Here is a 21,178-nt window from a genome sequence, read left to right on the forward strand (position 1 = left end):
TTTAGGGTTTATAAAATTAAGCAGGAAAATGGCTCAAACTGGGTTTCAGCATAGCTATTGTTTTCACTGTCTAAATCTTGAGAGAATTTGTCATAAGCAATACATCTAATAAATGCCTCTGCTAAGAAAAAAATGGAAGTTGTCATAAACCCAGATCATGCTGGAAAAAATAAGATTATGGTTAAACTGAATGGAAAGGTAGAATATTGCTAGAGGGAGATAGAGTTTCCATAGGAGCCAGAAAATACCAAGTGAGTGAGTTGTTCCCTTCATCTATTCTGCATCCAGTTTTTAAATGTTCTTTATCTGGATTTAGTCCTTTGGTCATATCTGCAACTAAATCTCTTAGTCATTTCTGGGTCAGCTTTGGTGTCATTTTCTTTATATTATTTTCAAAAAAATGTTTAAACTATCTTTTGGCAAAACTATATCCTTCTTCCTTTTCAGCTGTCAAAATGATTTAAAGTGTGACCTCTCAATCAATGGACAATGACCACTTGGTCTTTAAATGATTTTTTCTTTCTGCTTCTCTTTTGTCTTTTGTTCTCTAAATGTGCCATCTAAGGCAGTACTTTAAGTTGTTCAAATTGGTCCATTTCTTGAATTGCTTTCCCCTTTCAATGTTTCATTTAATGTTTCTCTAATGGTTAGTTACTGTCAGAAGCCCTGCAAAAAGGTATGTCTTTGAGTTGACGTCCTCTCTAATGCACGTAATCTTGAATATTTAATAATATAATCCTTTGAAAAGGATGCAGCTTTATCTAATTGCAGGTTCATTTTCTTGTCCTTCTTGTAGGATGTGTGCTGTGAAATTTCTGTTGGTATTTTTCTCTTAATTTTGCCTTCATAATATAAAAAAAAAAAAAAACACTAGAGGAAACACCTTTCCTGAATGTCAAGCATACTTTTAATTTCAATAAATACTGAATATGAATGATAAGGGGAAAGAATAGAAATGAACATTTTCTGAGGGAAAAAGTGTTTTGCCAATTTTTTTGTACTGTGCTAGCTTTTACCTCATTTAGTTCTTGCCATACCTTTTCACAATTTGAGGACTGTTGAACAAAAGTCAATGAAGAGTGGTATTTTTATTTATTGTGTTTTTGCTTCACTTTAAAGCTATAAACAAAGCCTTTGCAAATGTCTACATGGTAAACAAAGTACAGAAAGCACTTCATAAAATGGTAAAGTTAAAAAAAAGAGACATATAAATTTGATTATTTGTCAAATATATTGCATAAAATGAAATGCATTGCTTTTTCTCAGGCTAATTTGTCTTTTGTTGTTTTTTTTTTTTTTCAGTCTTTTACTTATGTGAGCACTCCTCCACCCCTCAAATATGCCACACAGGTGATGGGTTTTGAACGGCAAATTATCTTTTTGGTTCACTAGACATAGGGCTGGCCATTCCCTTGTAGCTTAGTTGGTAAAGAATCCACCTGCAATGCAGGATACCCCTGTTCGATTCCTGGGTTGGGAAGATATCCTGGAGAAGGGAAAGGCTACCCACTCCAATATCCTGGCCTGGAGAATTTCATGGAATGTATAGTCCAGGGGTCACAAAGAGTCAGATACAACTAAGTGACTTTCATTTTCACTTTCACTTTAGACATAGGGCTGATGCACACCGCAAGCTGAAATGCATTTTCATACTTACTACTATTTTGTCCAGGCCCTCTTCAAATCATCCCTGGCTAATATTTCACTTTTTTTTGCAAAGATCTCCATTTCCCAGTCTCATTCCTTCTAGCTCTACTTTATCTTTCCCACTGTGTGAATCATTTTTTTGCATAGGTCAGAATTTATATGCGAAATATTTTAAAATCTTGTCTTTGTTCAGTCGGTAAGTTGTGTCCAACTCTTTGGAACCCCGTGGACTGCAGCACTCCAGGCTTCCCTGTCCTTCACCATTTCCTTAGTCATTTCTGGGTCAGCTTTGGTCTCCTTTTCTTTATATGATTTTCAAAAGACTTTTTAAACTATCTTTTGGGAAAACTATATCCTTCTTCCTTTTTAGCTTGCTAAAAATCATGTCTATTGAGTGGTTGATGCCATTTAGCCTTCTCATCCTCTGTCACTCTCAATCTTGCCCCTTATCAGGGTATTTTTCAATGAGTCAGCTCTTTGCATCAGGTGGCCCAAGTATTGGAATTTCAGCTTCAGCACCAGTCCTTCCGGTGAATATTCAGGGTTGATTTCCTTTAGGATTGACTGCATTGATCTCCTTGCTGTCCAAGGGACTTTTAAGAGTCTTCTCCAGCACCACAACTCAGAAGTATCCATTTTTCTGTGCTCTACTTTCTTTTTGGTCCAACTCTCACATCTGTACAGAACTACTGGAAAAGTAATAGCTTTGACTATAAAAACCTTTGTCAGCAAAGTGATGCCTCTGCCTTAATATGCTGTCTTTTATAATCTAATTCAGCATATTTTTCCAAATATACTCTCAAATGCCACACAAAAAGCCCTAAATTCTTCCAATCATTTGCCTCCTGAATGATCAAACATCCCTTTTATAAGAATGCATGACTTTTGAAAATGAAATTAAGAAACACAGTTTCATTTAAAGTAGAACCAAAAAGAATAAAATACTTGAGAACGAATTTATCAAGAAGTTCAAGACCTTTCTTTAAAACAACAAAACATTGCTGAAAGAAAATTCAGAAGACCTAAAATAAATGAAAAATGTTCCATGTTCATTCATTGGAAAGACCAATGTTATCAAGTTGGTAATTCTCCACACTTTCAGGTACAGATTCAACACAATCCCTATCAAAACACAGCTGATGTGTTTTTGCAAAAATTGATACGCTTACCCTAACATTTAAATGGGAATGAAAAAGACAAACAACATCCAAAATAATTGTGAAAAAGAACAGTGAAAAAACTTACTATAAATCTATATGGATCAAGGCACCGTGGTACTGGTAGAAAGACAGATATATAGATTGATAGATTACTAGAATAGTGTTCAGGAATAAACCTTTGAATTTATGTTCAGTTCATTTTCCAGAAAGGTGCTAAGACGATTCAGTGGATGAAAGGATATTTTCAACAAATAATACTGGGCACATCGGATGTTCTTCTGGAAAAAAAAAAAAAAAAAAAAAAAAACAACTCAGGTACCTCATATCATGTATAAACAACTCCCATGACTGAATCTGTGAGTTCAGTGTAACCATGGACACAGAGGGCTGACTATAAGTTATATGCAAACGTGTGACTACATGGAGGATCGGAGCTTCCAACTCCCTACATTGTTTAAGGGTTAACTCTTTGTGTACACACATATATATAGAAAATCTTTGTGTTTTGGCATATGATTCATTTAAAATTATTTATCTCTGTATGATATGTCTACAAAACTTTCATGAGAATATCCAATTTCCCACCACCATTATATCCAGAATATATTAAAAAATCATCATTTAGTAGTAAAGAAAACAATCACATTAAAAATGGGCAAATAAACTGAATAGACATTACACCAAGAAAATATGAATGGCTTATAAGCACTTGAAAAGATACTTAGCATTAATAGTCGTTGTGAAAGTCACTCAGCAGTGTTTGACTCTTTAAGACCCCATGGACTATACAGTCCATAGAATTCTCCAGGCCAGAATACTGGAGTGGGTAGCCTTTCCCTTCTCTAGGAATGTTCCAAACCCAGGGATCAAACTCAGGTCTCCCACATTGCAGGCAGATTCTTTATCAGCTGAGCCACAAGGGAAGCCCAATTAATAGTCATTGCTGCTGCTGCTAAGTCACTTCAGTTGTGTCCGACTCTGTGCGACCCCATAGACGGCAGCCCACCAGGCCCCGCCGTCCCTGGGATTCTCCAGGCAAGAACACTGGAGTGGATTGCCATTTCCTCCTCCAATGCATGAAAGTGAAAAGTGAAAGTGAAGTTGCTCAGTCGTGTCTGACTCTTAGCGACCCCATGGACTGCAGCCCACCAGGCTCCTCCATCCATGGGATTTTTCCAGGCAAGAGTACTGGAATACAAATTTAAAAAACACATGAAACATCACTTCACACCCTCTAGAACAGCTATAATTAAAAAGGCAGACAATCATCAGTGCAGGCAAAGACAACAGAGAAACCAGAATCTCCCTATATTGCTTATGAGGGTATAAATGACAATCACTTTGAGCTGTTTCTTAAAAAGCTGAATATAAACTTACATATGACCTGGCAATTTTGTTGCCAACCAGGGTTCTTGACCTCCTTAATCAATAGAAATTGATCAGAGGCCAGACAAGAAACCTGGACAAGGTTTACTAGAGGCCCTGCAGCAGCAGGAGGGAGTGAACAAACAGCTGATTCCTTTGCTCACGAGATCCCCGAGGTGAGGGAAGGGAAACATGTTCCTTACATGGTGGGAGGGTAGGAGTATGTCCAGGGCTCTGACTGGAGGGGTGGCTTCGGTGTTTTGCCCACTCCTTTGGTGGTGTTGAGTGCAGGCGGCATATGCAGTACCCTGCTTTAGCTCCCAACACCCTGATTTTGTTCCTGGCTCCTTAGAAGTGGCAGTAGTGGGTTTTGGTCTTTGTGTATCTTTTGTCCAGAATTTGCCCCAACTGTAAAGCATGCAGTTATTTTCAGTCCCATGTAGTTTCTTTGTATTTTATTGCTAGAAGAGGGGACTGTCTAGGTGCAAGCATTTTAGCATTGCCACAAAGAGTCCCAAGTCCCAGAACTATCTCAATTTCACTCTTACATGCCCACCTGAAATAAAACATTGGTCCACCCTATGACCTGTGATCATAGCAACTTTATTCATAGTTGTAAAAATTCTGACTACATGTCACATGATTTAATTTATATGCAGTATCCAGAAAAACCAAGCATATCTAGATAGAAAGCAGATAGTGGCTATCTGGAGCTGGGATTCAGAGCTGGAGTTGATGGTAAATAGTCACATGGCATCTTTTTAGGGTGAGGAGAATGTTATAAGACTGAACTGTAGCTACGCAACTCTATAAATGTACTAAATGTAAGAAAAAAAGTGGGTGAATTTTATAATATGCAGATTAATTTCTCTTGCTGCTGCAACAAATGGCAAAAACCCCTTTTGATGTAAAATAATACAAATTCCTTATCTTACAGTTTTGCAAATCTGAAATCTGAAACTTCCTGCCATGCTCATCCAGTACTGACAGAGTTGAGTTCTGCCGTGAGACGGAGGTCTCTGTGTCCTTGCTGGCTGTGGTTAGGGCCACCTTTAGCTCTGAGATTGCTGGAGGCCTCTCTCCAGCACTTGCACACAGCCCCCTGTGTCTCCAAACCAACTGGGCATGGAATCCTTCTCATCCTTCCTTCCTTCCGTCCTTCCAAGTCTCATACTCTCCCCCATCAAGGCAATATCTCCTGATCCAGAAGACTCTCAGGTTTTAAAGACCCATGTGATTAAACTTATCCCATTAATAATCTTATTGTCTCAAAGTCCTTGACTTTAACCACATCTTCAAAGTCTTTTTGCCATGTAAAACCATGTATTCACAGTTCAAGGTATTAATACATCTTAATAAGGGATTCCTTATTCACCTACACACACACACAAAAGCCTCCTTTTATATGGCGGTTTTTAAAATTTTTTAAAAATCTATATCATGTGATAAAGTTTTGCTATTAGAACTCACCATATGCTATTATATGGAAACTCTCTAAATAGAAAATTGCATCATCTATGTATATTGAGAATTTAGTTGTTTTCTTTTTCCTTAAGATTCTTATGTTTTTGTTTCTTTTTTATTTTCTGATGTCATGTAGCACCATGGCCTTAAACACCTAACAGCTTTCCTAGATTCTCAGACTGAAAATGTCAAAGCTGTGCATGATTCCACTTTTTTTTTTAATCTCAAGCCCAATGAAAAATTTCTCAACAAGTCCTGACAATAATGCCTAGAACCAAATAATGAAAATGACTACTTCACTATCTCTACCTGTACCACTCTATTCCAAATCCCTATAAGATTTTTCTTGGTCTGCTCTGCTATCTGCCTTAATGATCTCTCTGCTTCCATCTTGCCCTTCTTTCCCTCACCCAGTCTAATTTTCATTTAGTAGTCAGATTGCATGAACTCATTATTAACCAGAGTCCCTAATAATAACTAAACTTACTGAGTCCTTATTATTTGCCAGTACTTATGCACATAATTTAAAGGGATTAATCCATTTACTTTACACAATAACTCTATGAAGATAGGTATTATTATTTCCCCCATATCCACAAATTAGAAACGAAAGCCCTGAAGAATTTAGCTTACACAAGAGTGAATATCTAGTAAATACAGCAACCAGGATTAGAATATGTGTCAGTTACGACCAAGCCTTTAATTTCTACCACTCTGCTGGAGACTCATTCCATCATTTCCCAAGTGTTGTTGAAAGTTAAAATCATCTCTGTCTGTTGATTCTGAGTTTTGCCAGCCATCAAATGGCAGAAGCTGTTCCCACTTCCTCAACCCTCCCCAATGGATGTACTTAGAAGTTTAAGGAAGACAAGATGGTCAGTATCGTTGGACTTAAAGATAGAGCCCTCCTGGCTGCGAGAGGCATCCATCTCCTCAAAGAGATGACAGAAAGACTGCAAAATGACATCTGATGCTGTCGCTGTAAAGGGAGGTTGGCATTCTGTCTCTCAGCTGGGTATCTGCTTAGGCAGTCAGCCTGGTGACCTGCCTCTCTGCCTCTCTCAGCAGGGAAAATGAGCAGTCAGAGCAAGGCAGGCTGGCGGTCTAGGAATCTGCACTCCCATCTCGAGGCAGCTGGGCTCCCAGTGTAGATGGAAAGGGACTGAATGTAAGGCAGAATTCTCAGATCAGAGACCTGATCGGTGGGATCTCAAAATCCCCAGGTCTATCTCCCACACTCTGTAGTACCCAGCAGGTCAGTGCCCGCCACCCAGAGGCTGAGAGCCAGCAGTGGCAACTGGAAACATACTGAAAATTGGCACGGACGGGCCAAAACCCAAATGTGACTCCAAAGAGCCATTTTTCCTCTTCCATGCACCACCTCCCCTACTCTGAACTCTGGGGGACTGCACCCAGCCTCAGAAGGAGAAGACAGGTGGAACTTTGAAATGGAGCTTTCAGATATGAAACTGTTTGAATGAGGACTGGACAGATTTTTATAAACTCTAATCAGACAGATGCTTCTCAAGTGCTAAAGGGAATGAATTTTTTAGAACATGATTCAATACAGTGATGGATTTTAATTAAAGTGTTTATGTTTATTCACTATCCTTTGAGGGTTTTTATTTAACCAGTTATAATAGCCTCAAGGTCTCAAAGACCCAAGAGAGGGCTCTTCATTCCTGTGTTTTCCTTACTATAACTCCAAACTTAAAGCCAACTATGAAAAAAAAAAAAAATACGCCAACTATGTGCAGCCTCGGGGCCTTTACACAGGCCATCTACAGGGCTCATCCCTACTCATTTTTCATGATTCACCTGTCACAATTTCAAATATGTTTTTCTAGAGCACTTTCTCTTAAGTTGCTCCTCCCCTGATTCCTCACCCATGCATCTTATGTTATCCTGCCTTGTTTTATTTTATTCCTTGCACTTCCAGCTATAGAACGTTCAGAATGGAAGACAAAATGATTATTTGTTAGCAGCTCCATCCAGGCATCCAAATTGACTCCAGTTTGGAAGATTGGTCTAGAAAGTTAGAAAGACAGAGCTGGAATTGGCAACATATTTTTAGAAAGTCTCCTACATGGAGACTACATTGTTGAAAGGATAGTCTCACTTGTCAATATTCTTTCAAGGGGGACTAACTCCTTGATTCTCAGAATTAAGCATCCCTGTGCCTAAGAGCCATGTAATATCTTTCCCACTTTTCTACCCCCTCTCAGTTCCCATTCCATTCCTCTGCACTTTATAAGACAGGAGTAGATAGAAGACTCACTTCCAGACAAAGGAGTTACAAATTTTGTTAGCTTTAAAAAGGATTAAATTGTGATTATGTCTGATCTATTCAGTTACGAAAAATTGTGTCTTCCTGTGAGATTTGGTCTCACCTTTTGAAAATACCTACTTTGCTACCTCCTTTCCAATTGTTCCCAGTCAAAATTAGGAAAGGTAATTGAAAAATATTTTGCACAAACTAACTATAGCATAACAAGAGTCTTTCTTTCCATTAGATATGTGTGAATGACCTAGGCAATTACTTCTACCATCCAAGCCCTCTGCTTTCAGAAATGTGCTGTTTTTCTTCTAATCTGAAAACCATATGTGACTTTAAAGCACCTTCATTGCTCTGTTTTATTAAATAGGATGGGTGGTGAATGTGGCAGTAAGTCTCTTTAAAGATTTACTCCTGCACTGCAAGCTCCTGCCAACACTCTAAATGTGAGTTAACATTCTGGAGACCAAACTGTCTTTCACAGATAGTGGATAAGCGGAGTTAAACAGCATGAATCTGCCAGAGGCATAGCCATATTCATTTCAAACAAGAGAGAGAACCATTTTTCTGCTGGCCAAGTGAATACCTGGGAAAGGAGCCCTCGGCCACACACCCGATTCCCGGTAATCGTTCTTCATAAACTGATCACTTAACACATTTCTACCTAAAGACAGACTGTTCTCGTTAAAAACTAAAGAACCATAATCCTTTCCCTACTCTAGTTTAGTTAGAAAATTATATTACTTTCTACCTTAATTCTTTAATTGGCATTAGAGTTTCAAACCAGAAGTAGAAAATAAATAATAATATGGAAATGTGTATCTGCTACAGCATTTTTAATACCTGGTAGAAACAGTAAAGGTGACAATAGGGGCAAATATATAATGATTGAAAATACTATTCCATATATTCCAAGGCAGGTCCTGCTCATTAAGACTTAACCATGTTTTACCGGGTGATACATAGGGCAGAATATGAACAGAAATGAAATAACCATGATGGTTTATATTTCATCATGTGATGTATAAACCATTTTTGAAATTACCTTTTTCATGTCTGGCACAACTGTGGAGAATACTATTTTTATTCTGGTAATAGATGTGGAACCTAAAGTTCAGAGAGACTCTGTGACTCACCTAAAGTACCGTAGCTGATGGAGGCAGTAACGAACTGAAATTGTCTTTGTCTAAGATCAGAAACACTACCTCTATAGATGATGTTGTTTGTAACATGGATAAGTCAAAGATGACATGCATAGGATATTAGCTATCATGCTAAAGAGGAAAAAAATAAAGCTTTCTTGAACTTCTGGGATATACTCATAAGGATACTCTCACAATACAGCGGGAAATTATCATTCACTTGTCACTCCAAATATGTGATGAGTACCTACTATATACCAGGGAAAAGCAGTGACTCCCAAGACCAGAAAGAATATCTGTGTCTGGGGGCTCATAATCTGATGGAGAGACAAACATAAGTGATTAGAAATCAAGGTGACATATACCAGGAAGGTGCTAAACAGGTAGATACGGCTTGTACCTTCTAACCCTCCTAGAAAGGCCAAGGAAAACTCCTTTGAAGAAGGAGATAGAGTGAATTGAACAGTTCAGTTTTATGTGAAAGTGAGGGAAAGTGCAAGGTTGAAGGGGGCTAATTTGGAAAATATGGATGTAGGCAAAAACGTAAAACGGTAAGGTCTTTTAGAAATATTTTGCCTGAATAGCCCAAGAAATATAAGAGTATATACTTTGTATGTGCATTTATTTAAAATGTATTTGGTACTTAAAAAAGAATCATTTGTACTTTGTTACTTGATTAACAAATTTTGGTAAAAAAAGAAAAATTCAATGGTAAATTTCTATAATTCTTATACTGTAATTGCAAAGCTCCAAAGAACTCAAAGAGCAACTTAAATGATTAATGCTTAATTATAGAGCCTATGAGAGTATTATGGGAAAAGAAAGTATATTCAAATTAGTGACATATTCATAAACTCACCAGTAATATATAGTTACCATGTACTCTCTATAGAGATGGCATTATCCAACTGTAACATCATCAAATTCTTAATGAAATTATCTCTACCCACGGGAATGGTGTGTGATAGTAATCTAGACCTTCTGAAGAAAGTTAATGTGCCTCACTGACATTCTCTCCATCTCTGAGAATTTTTCCTAAGGTTTTATTCTTCCCATCACTGTCCATTTTCAACCACTCTTAAGTACATACATCCTATTCTTCATTATTTTTCTTATTTCCATTCACCATCCAGTACAGAATTTTATGGCTGCCAACCAATATAAAATCCAGTCTTGAGCTTTAAAACAGTCAGTCTGTGTTTGTCTGTTAAGTGCTTAAGAGATTTGGAAACCAAGTCTCTTCCAGAGACCAAGCTCAAAACCAAAGGAAAAAATAAAGCCTCAGGTAGAAAGAGCTGGGCTAGAAAACATGGAATTAAACTTGATGTGTCTAGCAGAGTTTGGATCCAGATAATTGAAATCACATACTGTCAATTAGAATATATTGGTGGATTCTTTACTGCTGAGCCACCTGGGAAGCTCCAAGAAGATATATGCATGTGTGTGCTGGGTCACTTCAGTCGTGTCTGACTCTCTGCGCCCCCATGGACTGCAGTCTGCCGGGCTCCTCTGTCCATGGAATTCTCCAGGCAAGAAGACTGATTGACATGCCCTCCTCCAGGGGATCTTCCTGACCCAGGGATAAAACCCATGTCTCTTATATCTCCTGCATTGGCAGGAGGGTTCTTTACCACTAGCGCCACCTGGGAAGCCCAAGAAGATATACAGTACATTCTAATTATTTTGTTGAAATTCTGCAAATGGGGGTGTACCACTTTTTTTTCCAGTGTTTATTGTCCAGTGAACCTCCTTCCTCTCTGACTTCTCTTCTCCTATCCTTCTGCAAGTTATTTTCTGAGGCAGGAATTGACAAACTATTTACAACTTGTTGACCAAATCCTGCTCACTACCTGTTTGTGTGACTAAGATTTTACTGGAATAAAATCACATCCATTATCTTGTTCGTTGTCTATGGCTCCTTTTGTGCTTTAATGGCGGAGTTGAATAATCATAAAAGAGACCCTTTGGCCCATAAAGCACAAAATATTTACCATCGGGCCCTTTGTAGAAACAGTTTGTCTGCTCTGAAGAACTCTTTAGGTAATTGTTACACATTTTCTCATATTATTTTGTTTTCAGGTGGTTCATACTTCTCCAGTGAAATTGTTGACCTTTTATTATAGGGTATCATGTATTATGGGCTTCCCTGGTGGCTCAGCAGTAAAGAATCCACCTCTAAGTGCAGGGGACATGGGTTCAGTCCCTGGGTCAGGAAGATCCCCTGAAGAAAGAAATAGCAACTCACTCCAGTATTCGTGCCTGGAGAATCTCGTTGACACAGGAGCTTGGCGGGCTACAGTCCATGGGGTTATAAAGAGTCTGATACAACCTGGTGACTAAACAAGAACATCAGGTATTGTATGATGTGGTATCACTGAACAGTAACAAGCAGAGTAAGCTTTAAACAATTAACATGCAAGTTCCAGGAGTTGAAGAATTATATTTTTCTTATCCATCATTGTGTTCCTGCTCCCTTGCACTGTGTCAGATACAAGGTAGATGAGCAAATAAATGGATTAGGGTTATGATTGCAGGGTGTGGTGGTGAGTATCTGAAATATCTTGAATAACGAAACCTCCAAATAAACAAACTGACTTCAATCTGGTCATATATACAAAGAAAGAAAGAAAGTGAAGTCGCTCAGTCATGCCTGACTCTTTGTGACCCCATAGATAGTAGCCTGCACCAAGCTCCTCCGTCCATGGGATTTTCAAGGCAAGAGTACTGGAGTGGGTTGCCATTTCCTTCTCCAGGGAATCTTCCCAACCCAGGGATCGAACCCAGGTCTCTCACATCGTAGACAGATGCTTTACCATCTGAGTCACCAGGGAAGTCCTCATATATACACACTGCACATTAATAAATAAGACAAAATCTTGCAGTCAGCCCTAAACTTGGAGTCAAGGAATGGGTCATGCTTTATGGTATTTGAGAGGTGTGTGTGTGTGGGTGTGTGTACTCAATCTCTAAGTCATGTCTGACTCTTTTGCAACCCCGTGGACTATAGCCCTCCAGGCTCCCCTTGCATACGATTTCCCAGGCAAAAATACTGGAGTGGGTTGCCATTCCCTTCTCCAGTATTTGAGTTTATTTTTTCAGTTTATTTTTCTACCAACAAAATGCTTATTCTTTCAGACAACAACTTCAAGCCTTAGCACCAACTTAAGACTAATTTAATCTCCAAAAATACACAAAGCCCTCCAGGAGAGGACTTAATTGTCAGAAAAGTAGTGCAGATTTTTTTTTTTTTAACTTCTTAATTGTTCCTTCATTTTTATTACCTTGCCTTAGCTCATGCCATACTTTTGCTCATGCTGATTTACAGGATTTGAAAAAGAAGCTAAAAGAGCACATTCTGAAGGCTGGAACTGTGGAACCTGCTGATTTTATCCAAGAAAAATCAAAACATTTAGATATCTGTCTATTGACTGCTTAAAGGAGTGCATGTCAAAGTAAGAGTCAGCGCAGCATTCTCAGGAAGAACTTCGTCTCTGTGGCTTTGTTTTCCTTTCCTTATTTTAAAAGAAATGCACCTCCCCCACCTCCAACCCTTGAAATTTATAGGCCGAGATGGATTCCTTGATGTTATTTGTTATAACAGTCTACGAGGTGACAGCACCATGATGCTGTGGTGTGGTTTGAGCAGCCCTTTAGCAAATGTCCTATCAGCCACCCGCCTCCTTCCCAGCACAGTTCCATGTGGTCCACTTCAGCTGATCTCCCCCAGCAGCTGTTTCAGCATCCTGCAGCCATCCATCCTCCACGTGTATCCAGCCCAGTGGAGCTACATTAAAGTGAGCAGAGCTTCATGGCAGGGGCTTGGCTGCTCGCCAGGGTTTCACTGTTACTCATCCTTCCCTGCTGCCTGTGGGTCACAGGCTCTTGGGAGTCTCGCTGAATCAGGTTTGCAGGAAATCCCACAGAAAGCTGTGGTGGGCCCAGACTTCACGGCTTCCACTCAGTAAACCTCAGGTTCCACTGGTGACCGGCTCCTGCCTGGCACAGAGCAGCACGGGGAGATATCTGTATTTCAAATCCTGTACACGGAAATGACTTGGCAAAGAAAACGATGACAGTACCAACTTTTTTTTTTTTTGGCCACACTGTGTGGTTTGCAGGATCTTAGTTTCCTGACCAAGGATTGAATCCCAGGCCTGGCAGTGAAATCTCAGAGGCTTAACCACTTGACTACCAGAGAATTCCTTTAGGGCACCTACTTAGAGAAGAAAAATATCTCTTCATAATCTTAAATAGCATTACGTTAAACTATTATAAGCATTGAGGTTTACTTTCCCCAAAAAAAGCTAAAAATATCGGGACCTACCCTCTGCTTGTCACCCAAACATGTATTTTCCAATCCTTTATTTTCACAACCAAAAAATCTGCATCTTAGTAGAGCTTCACTTTCTATAAAAATTTAAACTCCTCAATCAAATTAGGAAAGAAAGCTTGGCAGAATATAAAATTAAGCAGAAATATATTCTGAATTCATTTTCCATACAAATGAAAATGCAGCCCAAATAAGCAGAAAGAGAAGCTTTGAAGTGCAGTATTTCTCTGCATTTTAAAGCTGTAGGGAATAAAAATGCATAAATGGGAGATTATAATCTAGTCTGGTGATTCAGCTTGCCAAGTTGTCTCCTTCTAGGTTGCATTAAGTGATAGAATTCAAATAGTGTTAAATGTAAAAAATATTTTGGCACTATGTACTCTAACATTCTCACTCATCAAATGAGGAAAATTGTAAGTACTATATTAAAGGCATATAATTAGTCTCAGACTTGGGGCTACAAGTCTTTTCATTTCACCTTGCTACTGAAGGGACACTTATTATTGAGACACAAAAATTCTCATATCCATCTCTCATCATCCAAACTCCTTCCTCAAACAAACATTCTGTTTTTTACCACAATGCTGCACTCACTGTACCCTGAGAAGCCTAATCTTATGAAAACTAGAGCTCATGAATTTTACTTTTCCATTGCCCTTAAAGTGAAAGTGAAAGTCACTCAGTTGTGTCCGACTGTTTGTGACCCCATGGACTATACAATCCATGGAATTCTCCATTGCCCTTGGATAGAAACATAAATAGGATTTATCAACTGAGCCCCAGAAGACTTAATCTGCCTTGGTACTTTCCTTCAAGGGTCACAGATGACAAATATAGTGAAAAGCACATGGTATAAGAAAAGAAAAAAAGCATAGCTTTAGAGTACATTTTAAAACCTGTATTATTATATATATACATACATATAAATAGATATAAGTATTGCTATATATTGATACAAACAAAGCAAAATCAAGTATAACTTTTAATGGAGAATTAGCAGCTTTATTTGTAAAGGCAAGAATTGTTTAGAGCAATTCTAATATCAAAAATATGTTTTTGGTTGTTATAGAGTCCCAGTTTGAGTTCTCTGTAACAACCTAGAGGGATGGGATGAGAAGGGAGGTGGGAGGGAGGTTCAGGAGGGAGAGGATATATGTACACTGTGGCTAATTCATGTTGAGGTTTGGCAGAAACCAAAGCAATTCTGTAAAGCAATTATTCTTCAATTAAAAATAAATTCTTTATATATATATATATATATATATATATATATATATATGAAAATGAAAGAGGAGAGTGAAAAAGTTGGCTTAAAGCTCAACATTCAGGAAACTAAGATCATGGCATCGGGTCCCATCACTTCACGGGAAATAGATGGGGAAACATGTCAGACTTTATTTTTTTGGGCTCCAAAATCACTGCAGATGGTGATGGCAGCCATGAAATTAAAAGACGATTACTCCTTGGAAGGAAAGTTATGACCAACCTAGATAGCATATTCAAAAGCAGAGACATTACTTTGCAAACAAAGGTCCGTCTAGTCAAGGCTATGGTTTTTCCAGTGGTCATGTATGGATGTGAGAGTTGGACTGTGAAGAAAGCTGAGCACAAAAGAATTGATGCTTTTGAACTGTGGTGTTGGAGAAGACTCTTGAGAGTCCCTTGGACTGCAAGGAATCCAACCAGTCCATTCAAAAGGAGATCACTCCTGAGTGTTCATTGGAAGGACGGATGCTAAAGCTGAAACTCCAATACTTTGCCCACCTCATGCAAAGAGTTGACTCATTGGAAAAGACCCTGATGCTGGGAGAGATTGGGGGAAGGAAGAGAAGAGGATGACAGAGGATGAGATGGCTGGATGGCATCACCAACTCGATGGATGTGAGTTTGGGTGAACTCTGGGAGTTGGTGATGGACAGGGAGGCCTGACGTGCTGCGATTCATGGGGTCACAAAGAGTCGGACACGACTGAGTGACTGAACTGAACTGATACATATTTTGGGGAGCAATTATTTGACACATTTAGACTGGAGAATAAAATCAACGGTTTAGATACATATTGGAAGTGTTGGAGCTATACCTTGAATAAATATGTGAATAACCTTAAAAACTATTATGGACCAGTCAGAATGGCTGCGATCCAAAAGTCTACAAGTAATAAATGCTGGAGAGGGTGTGGAGAAAAGGGACCCTCTTACACTGTTGGTGGGAATGCAAACTAGTACAGCCACTATGGAGAACAGTGTGGAGATTCCTTAAAAATCTGGAAATAGAACTGCCTTATGATCCAACAATCCCACTGCTGGCCATACACACTGAGGAAACCAGGAGGGAAAGAGACACGTGTACCCCAATGTTCATCGCAGCACTGTTTATGATAGCCAGGACATGGAAGCAACCTAGATGTCCCTCAGCAGATGAATGGATAAGAAAGCTGTGGTACATATACACAATGGAGTATTACTCAGCCATTTAAAAAAATACATTTGAATCAGTTCTAATGAGGTGGATGAAACTGGAGCCTATTATACAGAGTGAAGTAAGCCAGAAAGAAAAACACCAGTACAGCATACTAACGCATATATATGGAATTTAGAAAGATGGTAACAATAACCCTGTGTACGAGACAGCAAAAGAGACACTGATGTATAGAACAGTCTTATGGACTCTGTGGGAGAGGGAGAGGGTGGGAAGATTTGGGAGAATGGCATTGAAACATGTATAATATCATGTATGAAATGAGTTGCCAGTCCAGGTTCGATGCACGATACTGGATGCTTGGGGCTGGTGCACTGGGACGACCCAGAGGGATGGAATGGGGAGGGAGGAGGGAGGAGGGTTCAGGATGGGGAACACATGTATACCTGTGGCAGATTCATTTTGATATTTGGCAAAACTAATACAATTTTGTAATGTTTAAAAATAAAAAAAATTAAAAAAAACTATTATGGAATATAAAATAATGTTAGTTATAATTTTGCATATATTTATGTATTTCCTATATAAGAACAACCATCTAGAAAACATAATGGAAGAACCCCCCTTTTTAAAAAGTAAGAGTAACACGAACTTACTTTGGAAAGTCTTAACAGGAAAAGGAGATGATAAAAATGAAAAGAGGAACTTAAAAGAATACTTGAATAGAAAGAGATGAACTTCCTGTGACCAGTTTTACATAAATGAATCATAAATTTAGTGCAGTATCAATGCAAAGCATCAAAGTGATTTCTCTTTGCAACTGAGCAATCTAATTATAGGGTATATTTGGAATCAAAGTCTTGCAAGAATTGCCAGGAAGTTTCTTTTAAAAAAGAATAATGTGTAGAAACAAACTGTAAGATATTTCAATATGTATATAGTTTTATAAAACAAAACATCAGGTACTTATGCATAAAAATACTGACATATCAATGGAATAGAAGAAAGGACTCCAAAATAGATGGAATAGCAGAAAGAACTCAAAAACAGATGCTTAAACAGAAATTTAGTTTTTCATAAAGGTAACCACCAATTCCTGAAGAAACAATTTATTCTTGAATAAATAGATTTAGGAAAACTTTCCAAACTCCTGAAAAAAACACAATAATAAATTTGAATTCTATATCAGTCTTTAATACAAAATAAATAACAGGATGATAAAATAATTAAATGGAAAATTAATTGATAAAACATTATTAAAAATGAAGCTTTTTTCATAATATTAGAGTGGCAATCATTTAAATATAATGCAAAATTAAAATTTCTTAAAGTATAGATAAATTTGACTACACACTTTTTAAAAATTCTTGCATAAAAGTATTATTATCCAAATTAGCAATGAGTGACACATCAAATAAAGACACTGGGCCATCTGGATAGGCAAAAATACAATTCTTAATTTATAATGAGCAATTAAAAACCAATGAAAATCTGTGAAAATTCTATTACAAACGGGGAAAGAATACAGAAAGATAGTTCATAAAAAAATGCAAAAACCTTTTAAGTATGTGAAAAATACCATGTAAAATTTCCATCATAATAACACTGATTCAAAATTGATGAGACTTGATATTTCAACTATCACAGTTGCCAAAGTGTGAAAGGATGATTATACACTGATGTTGATATTGAAATAGAGGTACGTGGACTCACTTATTAGAAACTGTTTGCAAGGAAACTTGTTTTTAAGTGCCAAATAAAAGTGATACATGACATTTGATACAGTCATTTCATTTTAGGAATGCATCCTGCAACTGTGTTTTCACACTTTAGCACAAGCCATTTGCATAAGCATCTTTATCTCAATGTTGTTTGTGGTAGCATAAGATTAAAATCAACAGAAATAACCACAAGATTATTGGTTTAAAATCATACATAAGCATATAATGGATTAATATGTTATTATGGCCACTAAAATGTGTAAAGATCTTTGTAAATTGATATCAATAACAACCAAGATGTGTAATTCAGGGAAGAAGCAAGTTGCAAAAGAGCACATGTATTATGATATCGTTTGGATATTCTGAAAGATACCTGAAATGATTCACAGATCATTGCTAACTGGGTATTTCTGGAAAAGATTGGAGATACAGAGAGAATTGAAGGAAGACACATGCCCTGTGAACCGTTTAAAGTATATGAAAAATTCATATAATATAAGATTCACTATATATACACATGGGGTTTCCCTGGTGACTCAGATAGTAAAGAATCTGCCTACAATGCAGGAGACCAGGTTAGATCCCTGGATAGGGAAGATCCCCTGGAGAAGGGAATAAGAAGCCACACCAGTATTCTTGCCTGGAGAATTCCATGAACAGAGGTGATTTATGGGCTACAGTCCACAGGGTCACAAAGAGTCAGACACGACTGAATGACTAACACTTCCATTTTTCTTTCTCTCTCTATATATACATACATATACATATATATTGGGGAAGGAAATGGCAACCCACTCCAGTATTCTTGCCTGGAGAATCCTGTGAACACAGGAGCCTGCTGGGCTGCTGTTCATGGGGTTGCACAGAGTCAGACATGACTGAAGTGACTTAGCATGCACAGCATACATATATATATGTATATGCACATAATGCTTACTAATAAAAATAATATAAGCAAATGTAGGATCTAAATGATGGGAAAAGAGCTTGTAAGGAAATGTGCTATTTATTCCCTTGAACTTCACTGATTGTTTTTTAAGCCTTGAAGCATGAATGTGATCTGTATATAAATGAACTTTATGAAACAGCTAAGTCTACCAGCATTTGAACCACTGTTTTGGAAAAAGCCGTGGACAGTTGACCACATTTTTCCACTTGTAGTCAGATCTTTTCAGTATTTTAGGGGAGAAATTCTTTCATTCATTCAGCAAGTACTTGCTGAAAGGCTAATTACTGTTTTAGGTGCTTGAAATTCCTCAGTGAATAAAACAGACCAAATCCCTGCCCCTTCTGGGAGCTGCAATCACATGCTACAAATGATCACCATTCCTTGAGGCCAGAAGCCTGACTCAACACTCTAGCCTTGGAGGATGTCATGATGCACTTGGAATCTACACATTGGGAAATGTGGGTGCATAATTTACTGACAAACTCATGATGATAAGAGTAGATTAACTAAAAGATACTCAGAAGTATATTTTGACTGACCACATTCCATGTATGATATGATGTCAATAACAGAAGTCAAGTCATTTTTCAAAGTTCAACTTAATAGATTTCAAACAACTGCATTTTATTTCTGCATTGGCCTTTACAACTTTAAATGCTTTCATATATTACTTTCACTTGCTTCTAACAATTCAATCCTAGGAAGCAAGTGGGGACAAGTATTTCTTGCCCCAATTTATAGATGGAAATGTGAGCACCACTTTATTTTCTTGGGCTCCAAAATCACTGCAGATGGTGACAGCAGCCATGAAATTAAAAGACATTTGCTCCTTGGAAGAAAAGTTATGATCAACCTAGACAGCATATTAAAAAGCAGAGATATTAATTTACCGACAAAGGTCCATCTAGTCAAGGCTACGGTTTTTCCAGTCGTAGCGTGTGGATGTGAGAGCTGGACCATAAAGAAAGCTGAGCACGGAAGAACTGATGCTTTTGAACTGTGGTGTTGGAGAAGACTTGAGAGTCCCTTGGACTGCAAGGAGATCCAACCAGTCCATCCTAAAGGAAATCAGTCCTGAATATTCTTTGGAAGGACTGATGTTGAAGCTGAAGCTCCAATACTTTGGCCACCTGATGTGAACATCTGATTCATTTGAAAAGACCCTGATACTGGAAAAGAGTGAGGGCAGGAGGAGAAGTGGACGACAGAGGATGAGATGATTGGATGCATCACATACTCAATCGACATGAGTTTGGGTAAACTCCGGGAGATGGCAATGCACAGGGAGGCCTGGCGTTCTGCAGTCCATGGGGTTGCAAAGAATCAGACACAACTGAGCAACTGAACTGACTGAAGTGACTGTGAACATCATAAAAGTTATAAATGTTCAAGGTGTATTGACCTCTATTGGTAAGTAGCATATCTTAAATGAAGGCCCAGGTTTTTAAAATCTTAGTTCAATTTTCAGAGCACATTACATCTTAGGAAATACAGGAAAAGTCCTACAGCCATTGAATACAGAGAGAAGACATAAGGCCATAGAGTGCACCAACAGTGAAAAGATAGTAGATACCTTTTTCTATAAGAATTGGATACCTAATACTTGCACACACACAGAAGGGCAATTTTTAAAAAATCTACCCATGTGATGCTATCCAGAATGCCAAAGAGGCAAATATTTTGCATTAACATAACAATAAAAGAGACTAGTCTCCCACATTTTCATGGTTTCAATCACTCTGCTGAGGTTGGAAGAATGTATAATGTTACCTTCCACCTCTTTTAGTGTTTGTTTTTATATGAACCATAACTCCAAGAATCTTAATGAATAGTGTAATCTTCACATAGAATAATATTTTAGGAGCTATACCAAGTGTACTAAATTACTTATCAAGTATGCTAAATTACGTATGCACTTCTAGCAGATAGCATCCAAATTAAATTGATAAATAAAACCCTCTGGCCCTACTGAAGCATTTAGAGATGCTTGGCTAGTCAATAAGTATAAAGGCCTTCGAAAACACTCGGAAAAGTACAATGGAATGGGGACTGTGATTCAGAGTCTGTGTGACTATCATCACAAGTCTGTTCACGATCAGACTCATCGTTTACCTAACACTCTCCTAAAACAGTGACAGTGAAAGCATCATCTTATAAAAGGCGATAAAATGATGACATATTAGATGTATTCAATGTGAAATCAGAGAGAGTCAGTGTCAATAAATCTGAAAATGCATACACATATTCAAATCATAAACACCCTACTGACTGATGATCAAGGTAGGATCTAGACAGTGCAAAACCTTTATCAAAAGACCTTCTCCGTATGCACTTGTCTTATTCTCTGTCCTACGATTTCCTATGTGTTATTCCTCTATGTCAAAAACATCACTGAGGGACATGCCTGGGTATTACCAAGTTAACCTCTGGTTAATCCACATGGTGGGAACCTTACTCCCTGTATGTTACTGCAAAGAGACACCTGACCAAAGCAAGACGTGGAGCCTTAAATCCAACCTGGGTCCAGGTACCAAGTCTTGGCTCCCACCTGACTGGACCTAGAGCTTGTCGACCTAGAAGGAAGAACTATTTTGTTTTTGTGTTTTTTTCAACTTATCAGTGAAAGGATAGATTTATTTTTTGTGAATGTATACAAAAGTATACATTTAGTTGCTATTGTGACTGAAAGTGAAATTCTTAGTCATTT

This window comes from Bubalus kerabau, chromosome 12, assembly GCF_029407905.1.
Source record: "Bubalus kerabau isolate K-KA32 ecotype Philippines breed swamp buffalo chromosome 12, PCC_UOA_SB_1v2, whole genome shotgun sequence".
Classification (NCBI taxonomy): Eukaryota; Metazoa; Chordata; class Mammalia; order Artiodactyla; family Bovidae; genus Bubalus; species Bubalus kerabau.